This window comes from Myotis lucifugus, unplaced genomic scaffold (assembly GCF_000147115.1).
Source record: "Myotis lucifugus unplaced genomic scaffold, Myoluc2.0 scaffold_113, whole genome shotgun sequence".
Taxonomy (NCBI): domain Eukaryota; kingdom Metazoa; phylum Chordata; class Mammalia; order Chiroptera; family Vespertilionidae; genus Myotis; species Myotis lucifugus.
The window spans coordinates 241365-253643 of NW_005871161.1; positions in this window are offsets into that span (position 1 = coordinate 241365).

The following is a 12279-nucleotide window of genomic DNA, read 5'->3' on the forward strand; positions in this document are numbered from 1 at the left end:
CCAGCCCAGACGCGACGCCGGTCCCGGCGACGTCAGCCGCCCGCTTACGCCCCGGAAGGGGCCTGGGCGCGTCACGTGGCTCGCGAGGGTTGGGCCCGGGCCGCGCCGCTGATTGGAGGGCCGCCTGGGGGGGCGGGGCTTCGCGGCAGTTGGCTGGCGGCGGGTGGGCGGGGCCCTGGTGAGCAGAGGGAGGAACGCGAGCTGGGGGAGCCCATTGGCGGTTGGCAAGAGTTTGACCTTTGAGCGATCGGCAGGGAGCCTGTTGAATGTTATTAGTATCGATTTGATGGGAGCCAGGTCCCCACAACTCCTCGTGCCCGCACCCTGCGCAAACTCCTGAAATGCACTGCACGCTTTCTGAGATACCCACCCCATTCACATAAAAATAGAGCAGATGGTTACTGTTGTAAAGTCAGTAAGCCTCTGTTGAATGCTGTAAGTACATCACATGACAACCCCAATCACAATTGTTTGCTCCCCATAGTGCAGAGATCCTTGCGATACAAAAGGCAGATATTACTGAGACGTGTGTGTGTGTGTGTGTGTGTGTGTGTGTGTGATTTCCCCACGACGACACAGCTAATGATGGCAGAACTACTTCGATTGAATATCCACCATGTCCCAAACTGGTCACTAGACACAAGAAAAAGTGTTTCCACCGTAAGGGAAACCAACAAATGAATACATTCAAAGCAATATTGGAATGAAGCGTCTTTTTTCTCTCTCTTTCCAGCGTGCCACTCTAACTCTCAAGCTTTCTAAATGCAACATTGCATACAAATAACACTTGTATTTATCATGCTTTGCAGTGTGAAATTAAAATAGCAAAGAAGCTCTCTTTAAGCTTCAATTACAGTGGATTTTGGAAAGTTAAACAACCGTATGCATATCCTTTTATTCAATAGACATTCATTCATCACTATGTTGCTAATAGGTCCTGAGCTAGACCGAGCATGGCAGTATGTAGAAAAGATATAAATAAGAGAATGTCTGGTGGACATTTCTCCTCTTGTATGGTTGCCCAGCATCTGCACTCCCCTTCCATGTTTGGGAAATTTCACATCATACTTGTCGTCAGTGTAGTACACCATGTATTTCCAGAATCTTCTGGACACATAACAGGATTTTATGTTCCATCCTCCTTAGAATTATGTATAATCATTTGATTTGCTTTGGCTAATAAAATAAATTGTCATGTCCAGCTGGTAATGTAAAGGTCAGTTCACCAAGCTATCTGTCTCTGGTATAGTGAAAGGCAAATTTTGAGATGGTGTCTGCTCCAGCAGCCCAGGTTCTAGACAGATTATGATGAGCCCAGAACCAACTGCTTAACTCAACTGAGATAGTATAAAGAAAAATAAATAAATATGTGTTGTTTTAAGCTATTGATATTTGGGTGGTTGGTTGTTGCACAACATAAGCTATCTTCACTGACAGATACACCCACCTTGGAGTCTTAAAGGCAGAGTCAGCTTTGCACTGAATAAGATGACAATGTTAGAAACTCACATTTCTAGTCTCCATTGCAGTGAAAGGGCTGTTTTCAGTGATACTAATTAGACTGTCTCGCTGAGGAGTGTGTATCAGGAGCTGCCAGTGATGCTCAATGTAAGGAAAGTTTTCTCCAGCAGCTTGGCCGTACCAGTGACCAATATCTGCCTTTCAAACTCGAGTTAACTAACTGAACCCTGGCGGAATCTCTGCTGACCCACCGGCCAGTAAGTGAGGGAAGGAAAAAAAAATCTGTTGCTATACATCACTGAAAAGCTAAGGCTGTTTGTAATTTAAGTAAAATACATAAAAAAGGATAACATAGACCCCTCCACTCCCCACTGCTTTTTGAGAATCCATCAATCTACCCTGAAGAGCTGATTCCTCCATTTTAACTGGAACTTAACCAGGGACCCCTCAAATAATTCAACTTGAAAAAAGAACAGGAAATCATCGAGTAAATGATTTCTGGCTGAGTGTATTGTATAGCGAGTGTTCCCAATGGAATTAGAGGCCACTTTGAGAGCGGGGGTCCGTGTGTATGTTTAGTTGTCATGTGACTGGGAAGGGCGCTGCTGCAAGTTAGTGATGAGGGACCAGGGCTGCTAGCCATGATGAAATGCACAATACAGTCCCATATCTTTAAGAACTAACCCCAGATTATACATGACTTTTGAATGTCCCTCCAGACATTCGTGTGGGTAAAAAAAAAAAAAAAAAAACCTGTTTATAATCATCTGAGCCTAGAACTCGGTTTTACACATAAGCACGAATATTTTTGCAAGGTTTTAATATACACTCAATTTCCCAGGGATGGAGCTACTGTGAAATATGAGAGGAGACTGTCCTTTTTATAAACACTACCAAGAGTTTATCGCATTTTTAAAAACCATGTCACCAATGGCAAAGCTCCTCATAGTCTTTGAGGCACTATTAGAAGACGCCTGTATCACTGCATTTGTAACTTTAACATTCAGGGTAAACCTAAATTTAGGTCCAAGCACCTGACCACTTTATTACGTCCCTTGTGAGTCATGACCAAACACTTATGTATTAAAATATGTACTATTTTTTATTATGAATTACTTCTATAAAGTGTGTTCATATTTTATCATTATGTCATTTATGAATTTTAAAAGACAGACATGTATAGCTTATTTAGATCATCTATGAATTGAATTTCAGAAAAGTGTAGAGGGTATTTCAGAAAAATGGGGACATTAAGTCTGATACAACCGATTAACTCATGTAGGCTACCATGGCCTCTTTTGACCATGAAGAATCAAAGTTCAGGTTCAAGGCCAGGTTACAAGATATAGGAAAGTCTAGAGATGACCCCCTGAACCATGCAGTGAAGCTCTGCATTGGTATGTCCCTCTTCTCTCTCCCACCCACGCACGCCTCATCCAGATGGCTAATGTTAGCCATCAGTCACTCACTCCGTCTCCGAATATAGAAAGAAAGAACATACAGCTGTGTTTGAGCAGAACCAAATGAGCAGTTACGGCAAATTATCTTGAAACAACGGTCCTTAGGCAGAAAGCACTGAACTAAATTCCAACATTAAAATATGGATATGGAACCATAGTATCTCCTGGAATATTTAACAACTGTACATACCTATTTTAGGGAGGTGTTCACTCCTAGATACCAGGTATCCCCTGATTACATAGAAAACACAACAAAGCTCTTGATATGTGTGCTGCCTTAATATTTATAATTAGCATCAGTGAAGTAAATCAAAGTTTGAGGTTTGTTTGTTTGTTTTTAAATAGACTAGGTTAGTAAAAACCTAACCTCTTATAACAGACACCTTTGGCTCATTGCTCAATTGCAGGTGCTTAACAGTCTTTAAAAGTGCACTAGCATCACTTCCTGCACCGGCCAAAGACCTTCCTAGTCTTGTCTCTCGGTCACCATATCCCCTTATTAACTGACCAGAAGTGATCATTGTTCCAGAATGAATGGGTTGGACCTCTAGGCTATGAATGAACCCGACAGGGAGTGTCGTCTCTCCGGTAAGTCCACACAGCATCCTGCTCCCATTTCCAATGTGTTTCTCATTATGGTTTCTGGCTTTATATTCTGCGTTCTTAGAATGAGTTAATTCTAAGGATGATGGGATGGTCTAGCAACTTTGTTTTATTTATTTATTTATTTATTTATTTATTTATTTTCCTGGAAGTTCATATGTTATTCAGAAGCTACTGGGTTTCTAAGATTTTTTTTAAAGAATTTTAGACTTGACAGTAATGATTTGAAGATATCAGCCTCTGCTAATAAAGGCCATAAAATAGAAGAGTGTGTGTGTGTGTGTGTGTGTGTGTGTGTGTGTGTGTGTGTGTGTTTGGCTCAGCAAAAGCTTGTAAATGTAGCAAGAGGCCCGAATGACACAAAATTTCTTTTTTGTGCAGATTGCCCTGAAGCAATGGAATCACCGTAAAATATCTCATCCAACCCTGGAAAACTGAGGAGTGGAAGGAAGTCTGTTCATAATTATACTAGAACAACAGGTGCATCCCTGGGCAGCCCCCGGGACACTAAGACATAGGATCATGCTGCCTGAACCAGGATGAAGTATTACAGACAAGTCAGGTAAAGATGAAAGCCCACTGAGTATGGATCAACTCTTGACTCCTCAGAGGATTTTACCCTTTGGGAGGTCAGGACCAAGAATGGCTCTGTCAGCTACTCTGTTGATACCTGGCACCTCCTTAGATTTTCATTGTTACCTGTTATCTCTCCCATGAAGTATACCAGTGTTTCTCAAGTGTTGTTCCATCAATCAATCTTCTGTATTAGACCCACCTGGGCTGTTTTTCTTAAATGCGAGTTCCTGCCCGGCTGGCGTGGCTCAGTGGTTGAGTGTTGATCTATGAACCAGGAGGTCACAGTTTGATTCCCAGTCAGGACATGCCCCAGTTGTGGGCTAGAACCCCAGTGTGGGGCATGGAGGTAGCAGCCAATCAATGATTCTCTCTCATCATTGATATTTCTGTCTCTCTCTCCTTTCCCTTCCTTTCTGAAATCAATAAAAATATATTTTAAAAATAAAATAAAATGGGAGTTCCTGGGCCCTAACCTGTATCTTGGGTTGGAGGCTGGAAATCTGTATTTTAAAAGCCATTTAAAATGATTATTATGTACAGGAAAGTTTCAGAACACCTGTTAGGAGAATTTTGGTTGCTTGCGACTGATATTCAATGCAAACAGACTTAAGAATAGAGGGAATTTATGTTTGTGGAATTAAGATGGAGAAGGGAATGAGTCTGACTTCTGGGGCTGTTTGATTCAGAGATCAAATTATAACATATTTCACTCTGCTTCCTTTGGGGTGGCTTGATTCTTGGGCTCGTCACTGGGGCCCCCAGCAATTTCAGACTTTTCATTCCAAAAGCCTGGTGAACATAGAAATAAGTCCTACAAGTCATGCTCTCATTGGCCTAAATTAAGTCAGGTGCCCTGATTTGTCATGGACCTGAGTCTGGTCGCCCATGGGACAAGTGGGAGTGGAGACTGGCCGAAACCTCATGGACTGAGAGATGGGAATGAGTGGGCCCTGTAAAGAAAACTGGGGTGCTGGTATTTGAAAGAAAGAGAATTGAAGCCGGACAACAAAAACAACTAAGATTCATTGCAACTGACTTACGCTAACTGTAAGTCCAAATCACAAGTGACAGCCACCCGGCAAAGCTAAGCATACTCTTCCTGGTTTGCTAAAAAGGCAAGCCAAATGGAGACAAATCTAGTGAATGGCTGACTTAACATTCACATCTCTGATTCCTTAGGTGTCTGTTTTTAGAGGCAGCCTCTACAATGCAGAAACCTCTGCAGTGGGTTGTTAAAACCAGAGGGTTGCGGGGGTAGGCAATAGAACATAGCTAGTGTACAAATGAACAGCATCCAAATAGTCGACACTTTCAACCTCTTTGGGATCATTATCTTCCTTGGGAATGGAGCTGGCTGAAATTCAGTGGCATGCCTGCATGCATTCTCCCAACATTCACTTACTTGTTTATTCATTCAACAAACTTGTATTGATGTTCTACCGAATGCTAGAAAATGGGAGATGCAGAGAGAACAGGAAGAAAAATCAGAGTAGGTATCCAATTCTAAGGGGACTTGCTATGATGGGGAGGTGGGTACAGAATCAACCAGGTACAGCAGAAAGCTAAATATTAATCAACATGAAATAGAGATGCTGTTGCTCTAGCTGGTTTGGCTCAATGGATAGAGCATCAGCCTTCGGACTGAAGGGTCCCGGGTTTGATTCTGGTCAAGGGTACATGCCTGGGTTGCGGGCTCAATCCCCAGTAGGGGGCGTGCAGGAGGCAGCTGATCAATGATTCTCTCTCATCACTGATGTTTCTATCTCTCCCTTCCTCTCTGAAATCAATAAAAATATATTTAAAGGAAAGAAAACAAAAGAAAAGAAGAAAAAGAAAAGAAATAGAGATACTGTCCTGTAGGGGGTGTGCTCATTCTGACTCAGCAAATCTAGGGAGACCGCATACAGGAAGTGGCATTTGAAACATATTTTGAAGAATGAGTATGCTTCAAATAAGAGTTCTATGCAGACTCCAAAATTATTATTGTCCCATAGTTCTATATCATTTTGATTCAGTCTCTGACAAATAATTAAAAAAAAAAATCATTCCATTTCTTTCCCACAAACACTGACTGAACATCTGCAATGTGCCAAGTACAGTGCTCAGGCCTAAGGAGCATAGCAATGAAGAGGCTTAATTCCTGATCAGAAGGCACTTAGCAGTGTGGTCAAGCAGACCAACATAGCAACAGGTCATTCTGACACAGTGCAATTATCAAAGATGAAAATGAAAAGCAATAAAATGTAAGAAACCAAGATGGTGGCACAGGAAAACACCGGAAATTGCTGCCTCCGACAACAACTTCAAAAATACAACTAAAAGAACGGTCATCATCCAGAACCACAGGAAGGCTGGCTGAGTGGAAATTCTACAACTAGAAGGAAAGAGAAGAGCACACAGACTCAGAGGAGCTACGAAAGTAAAGTGCAGAGGTACGGAGGCTCTGGCGCGCGTGGAAAGGGGCAGGCACCTGAGGACTCGGCTGTCTTTTTGAATCGGGAGGGAGTCACAAGCTCCCGACTGCTCTGAACTCCAGTTCCGGGAAATCTCTGGGGTCCCAGGGCTCATACGGGGAGAAACTGGACGGTCTGGCAGCAGGCAGAACTCGGAACTTGAGGACGGCTTTCCCTCAGAGGTGCTGGCAGCAATTACCAGGACACTGAGACGCGCGGCCACTTAGGGCAGGGCTGAGAATCAGCCATAGCTGCTTGCCCTGTTGATTCCGAGACCCCGCCCCTTCCAGGCTGCTGCAAAGCCTTTTGCATATGAATGCCTGGGTCCTTTGCAAACTGACAATTACCTAACAAATTGCAGCTGGGCCAGACAGACCCAGAACTTCCAAGAGAAGGCCCAAGGCCCCACAGCAACTTGCATTGCTTCTCAGCTGGGCCTCATCTGGGCACCCCCAAACCCCAAAAAAAGGAAGGGGAATCTGCATATCTCTTCGTAGCTCCTGCTGGGTAACCTCAGGAAGAGGCTTAATTAGCACCTCCTTAGATCCAAGAGCCAGTGTATCCAGTGGTCAGAGTGGGACCACCCAGATTATAACTCCTCAAATTCATAAGGAACACACTCAGGGGGCAGACTCAGTGAGCACCAAAGCCCCACTGAAGCAAGTCTTGCCCCAGAAGGGTGTCTTCAGGACAGAAGTTCTCCCACTGCAGACAGAGCTGATTCTCACTGCCAATTGGCCTGGAGGTCAATTCCTCCCAGTGACACCTAAAACAACCAAGGCATAACTACAACAAGACTGTGCACAAAGCCCACAAGGGGGTGCACCAAGAGTGTCCACCTCAGGTAACTGGGGAGGCTGAGCCATTGGGCCCTGTAGGACACCTAGCACACAAAACCACTCTACCAACACAGGGAAGCAGACAAAATGCGAAGACAAAGAAACAGGTCACAAATGACAGAAATGGAGGAAAGCAAACGACTGGATATAGAGTTCAAAACCACGGTTCTAAGATTTTTCAAGAATTTTATGGAAACCGCCGATAAAAGTAGTGAGATCCTCGATAAATGTAGTGAGATCCTCAATAAATCTAATGAGACCCTCGATGTTGTGATAAAGGACCAACTAGAAATTAAGCATACACTGACTGAAATAAAGAATATTATACAGACTCCCAACAGCAGACCAGAGGATCGCAAGAATCAAGTCAAAGATTTGAAATACGAAGAAGCAAAAAACACCCAACCGGAAAAGCAAAATGAAAAAAGAATCCAAAAATACGAAGATAGTGTAAGGAGCCTCTGGGACAACTTCAAGCGTACCAACATCAGAATTATAGGGGTACCAGAAGATGAGAGAGGGCAAGATATTGAAAACCTATTTGAAGAAATAATGACAGAAAACTTCCCCTACCTGGTGAAAGAAATAGACTTCCAAGTCCAGGAAGCGCAGAGAACCCCAAACAAAAGGAATCCAAAGAGGACCACACCAAGACACATCATAATTAAAATGCCAAGAGCAAAAGACAAAGAGAGAATCTTAAATGCAGCAAGAGAAAAAAAGTCAGTTACCTACAAGGGAGTACCCATACGACTGTCAGCTGATTTCTCAACAGAAACCATGCAGGCCAGAAGACAGTGGCAAGAAATATTCAAAGTGATGAATAGCAAGAACCTACAACCAAGATTACTTTATCCAGCAAAGCTATCATTCAGAATTGAAGGTCAGATAAAGAGCTTCACAGATAAGAAAAAGCTAAAGGAGTTCATCACCACCAAACCAGCATTATATGAAATGCTGAAAGGTATTCTTTAAGAAAAGGAAGAAGAAAAAGGAACTCTTACCATTTGCCACACCATGGATGGAACTAGAGAGCATTAGGCTAAGTGAAATAAGCCAGTCAGAGAAGGATAAATACCACATGATCTCACTCATTTGTGGAATATAATGAACATCATAAACTGATGAACAAGGACTGATCCAGAGATGGAGAGGCATTGATTGGACTGTCGGGCCTTGGAGGGAAGGTAGGGGAGGGTGGGGGTAAGGGGGAAAGATCAACCAAAGGACTTACATGCAAGCATGTAGGTCTAGCCAATGGACACGGACAGCGGGGGGTGGGGGCATGAGCGGGGGGGCCTGATCAGAAGGCACTTAGCAGTGTGGTCAAGCAGACCAACATAGCAACAGGTCATTCTGACACAGTGCAATTATCAAAGATGAAAATGAAAAGCAGCATGCAGGATGAGCAGGGGCAGAATATGTGCTCCAACTAGTCACTTGGATTGTCTAAGGGCCTGGCTCCTGGTCAGTGCCAGGGAACACTACCAGCTTCTCCAAGGCCACTGCCTGACATTCGAATGGAACAACTGCCCCTGTGGGGAAGGGAAAAGGGTGGGCACGGGGCAGAGAGTGTGGTAGCAGGGGCGTTGCCACAGTCGTGGTTTTGCCATAGTAGAAACATTGAGGCAACACAACCCTGTGGTCAGGTCTTGGGTTACTTCCTCCTTTGTATTTTTGCACAACGTTCCACAGAGCCAGTGTCACCAGGCTGAGGGTAAACACCCTTTGATTTTCATCATTTCTTTCCTTTTTTTTTTTTTTTGGTAACAATAGGTCTCATGAAGATCATAGGGAACTATACATTTGAAAGGAATAAAGATATTAACTTGCTTCTTGCTACTGTTTTTTTTAATAGCAACCTAAAACAAGAAAGCATATTGGAGCCAGCAATTTGGAATAGGACCAGGAGTTGTAAATAAGACCTGACACTATTACCAGTGTTCCTGGGATAGACACTTCTCTGATTCTCCTTTCCTCACAGGTAAGTGAGAATTTCACACACCGTCCCCAGCACCTGGGTAAACAGCCCTGCTGGCACCTCCCAAACTGAGAGCAATAGGTGCTTTAAAAAAAAAAAAGATTTTTTAATTGATTTTTAGAGAGAAAGGATAGGAGGGAGAGAGAGAGAGAGTGAGAGATGCAACAGGGAAACATCTATTCGCTGCCTCCTGCACGCCCCCAATTGGGAATCATGCCCAAAACTAGGGCATGTGCCCTTGACCTAGAAGAGTACTGGCAACCTTATGGTGCACAAGAGGACACCCAACCAACTGAGCCACACCAGCCAGGGTGGTAGATGGGAATTTTAAATCTACAGAGTTGTTTTAGAATTAAATTAGATAGGATAAGCTTTACATGTTTTTTAAAATTATAATTGACATGCAAATGCCAGGTACTTCCCAACATTCCTTTCTCACCTTTCACAGGGACCAATGCATCTAGTCATTGTTGCCTCTGAGGTCAGACCCAGTTTCTCTCTTTATTGCTTCCACAAACACAGACATTTTCTGAGGACTTACTTTGTGTCAAGCCCTGTTTGCTTCTGAGGATTAAAGAGATGAGTAAGACACTGTACTTGTCATCAAGAATTTAACTTCTATTAGGACTTTATTCTAGGGTTCTCACTAGCTAATCAGTCTCTCTCGATCCTCCTCCTCTGCCCTACCCATCATTTCTCAGTCTGTCTCTCTCCATCCATCTCTCTTTCTCTCTCTGCCAAAAAAACAAAACAAACAAACAAAAAACATTATTCCCACTGCAATTCAAATATGAATTCTGAGCAAACAGGAAGGACATAATCTGAAGCATTTTTGAGAGACAGGAATTCCAGTAACAAGAAATACTGTGTAAACCCTAAACAAACACATTAGCAACAAAGGAAGTTTGAGATCATCGATGATAAGAAAATCCAATTTAAAGTCAAATAATAAAAGTACTGCAATGAATCTAAGTGGAAATTGCAGATTCAAAAAATCAAAAGGAAACCAGTAGAGATGCCATTCTTCTTTCATTCTCTGGACATGAGATACTCCGGTACTATAACAAGGAAAACTAAAGTGTGCCAGTTTCGATAAATCCTTATCTATCCTGGCTTGCCATTTCTCTGATTTGTCTTTTCTTAGTATACAACTCAAAACTAAAATATTATGTTCTCCAAATATTTATATATTAATCACCATCCCTACCCTGCCATTACCTACAGGCAAAATATCCCCGGTATCATTCTGATCTTACAATCTGATCACAGCTCATATTGCCAACATAATATAGTTCTCATAAACCCAAAAAGTTTGAAAATTCTTCCAAGACTATGCCAATGAATTACTCATATCACACATGACAAATACCCAAGAAATGGGTAGTCAAGGTGCCAGAAACATAGGTATGTTTCCAAAAAATGTAGGCGTGAGTATTGGCACAGGTAGATGATTGGAATCAAATAGATAAAAGGTTGTTGACTGGTTTAGACCAGCCAGAGACATGCCAGTTTGATACCAAAGAAATGATGACAATTCAAGGCTTTAAAGATCTCTTCACTTTCTGATTTCAAGGGACAGAGGGTAGACTGAGGTGTGCGGGCATGGGCAGAGTAGAGCCAATGAAGAAGTCAGAAGGAGTTTCCCCTCCACGAGAAGACAGCAGCCAAGGCTGGAAGGAGAAAGATGAAAAATAAAAGAATGGGAGGAACAAAAAGAGGAGGAGAAGGTGGAGAACTATGAATTACAAGAAAGAGGGCCCCAGCCTCCCAGAACATCTGTAGAGTAGAATGTGGCTATCTGGTAAACCTAGGCCAATGTGACTAGACACAGTCTTGAATAAACGTGCCTGTAGTCTAATGATGGCACTAACACAGCAGACACACTCTGACCAAGTAGCCTGGAATAATAGATGGCTCCGAAGGTAACATGTGCTCGGACTATGTGTTATTAGTTATCTATTGTTGTATAAAAAGTTACCCCAAAACTTGGGGGTCTTAAAACACCATTGATGATCGAACAGTGTCCGTGGGGCAGAAATCTGGGCAACACTAAACCGGCTGCTCTGCTTTCGTGTGTTTCACAGGCTGTGATCACAGTGTTAGCTGGGGCTGGTGGCTGCATTCCTGTTTATTTTCTTTTGTTGTTGTTGATCCTCACCTGAGGATATATTTTTCTTTTTTTAATGTATTTTTATTGATTTCAGAGAGGAAGAGAGAGAGAGAGAGAGAGAAACATCAATGATGAGAATCATTGATTGGCTGCCTCCTGCACACCCCCTACTGGGGACCGAACCCCGCAACCCAGCCATGTGCCGTTGACTGGAATTGAACCCGGGACCCTTCAGTCCCCAGGTCGATGCTCTATTCACTGAGCCAAATCAGCCCAGGGTAGGATATATTTTTCCATTGACTTTTAGGGAGAGTGGAAGAGAGAAGGAAAAACAGAGAGAAACATTAATGTGATAGAAACACATCAATTGGTTGCCTCCCGCACGAGCCCCAACCAGGGCCTGAGCCTGGGAGGAGCCTACAAACAAGGCCCTTAGTCCACAGACCGACGCTCTATCTACTGAGCCAAACGGATTAGGGCTGCATTCCTGGCTGTTAAGCTGAGGGCCTCAGGCTTACAGGCATCTGAGACAGCCATCAGGTCCTTGCCATGCAGGCTTCTCCAACATGGCAGCTTGTGTCATCAGAGTGTGCAAACCAAGAATGTAACAGAGGGTCTAGCAAGACAGAAGCAGCAGTCTTCTGTAGCCTCATCATGGTAAGTTACAACCCACCACTTTTGTCTTATTCTATTCAGGAGAAGTCAGCTTCAGCCCACCTTCTAGTGCAGCAGTTCTCAACCTGTGGGTCTCGACCCCTTTGGCGGTCGAACGACCCTTTCACAGGGGTCGCCTAAG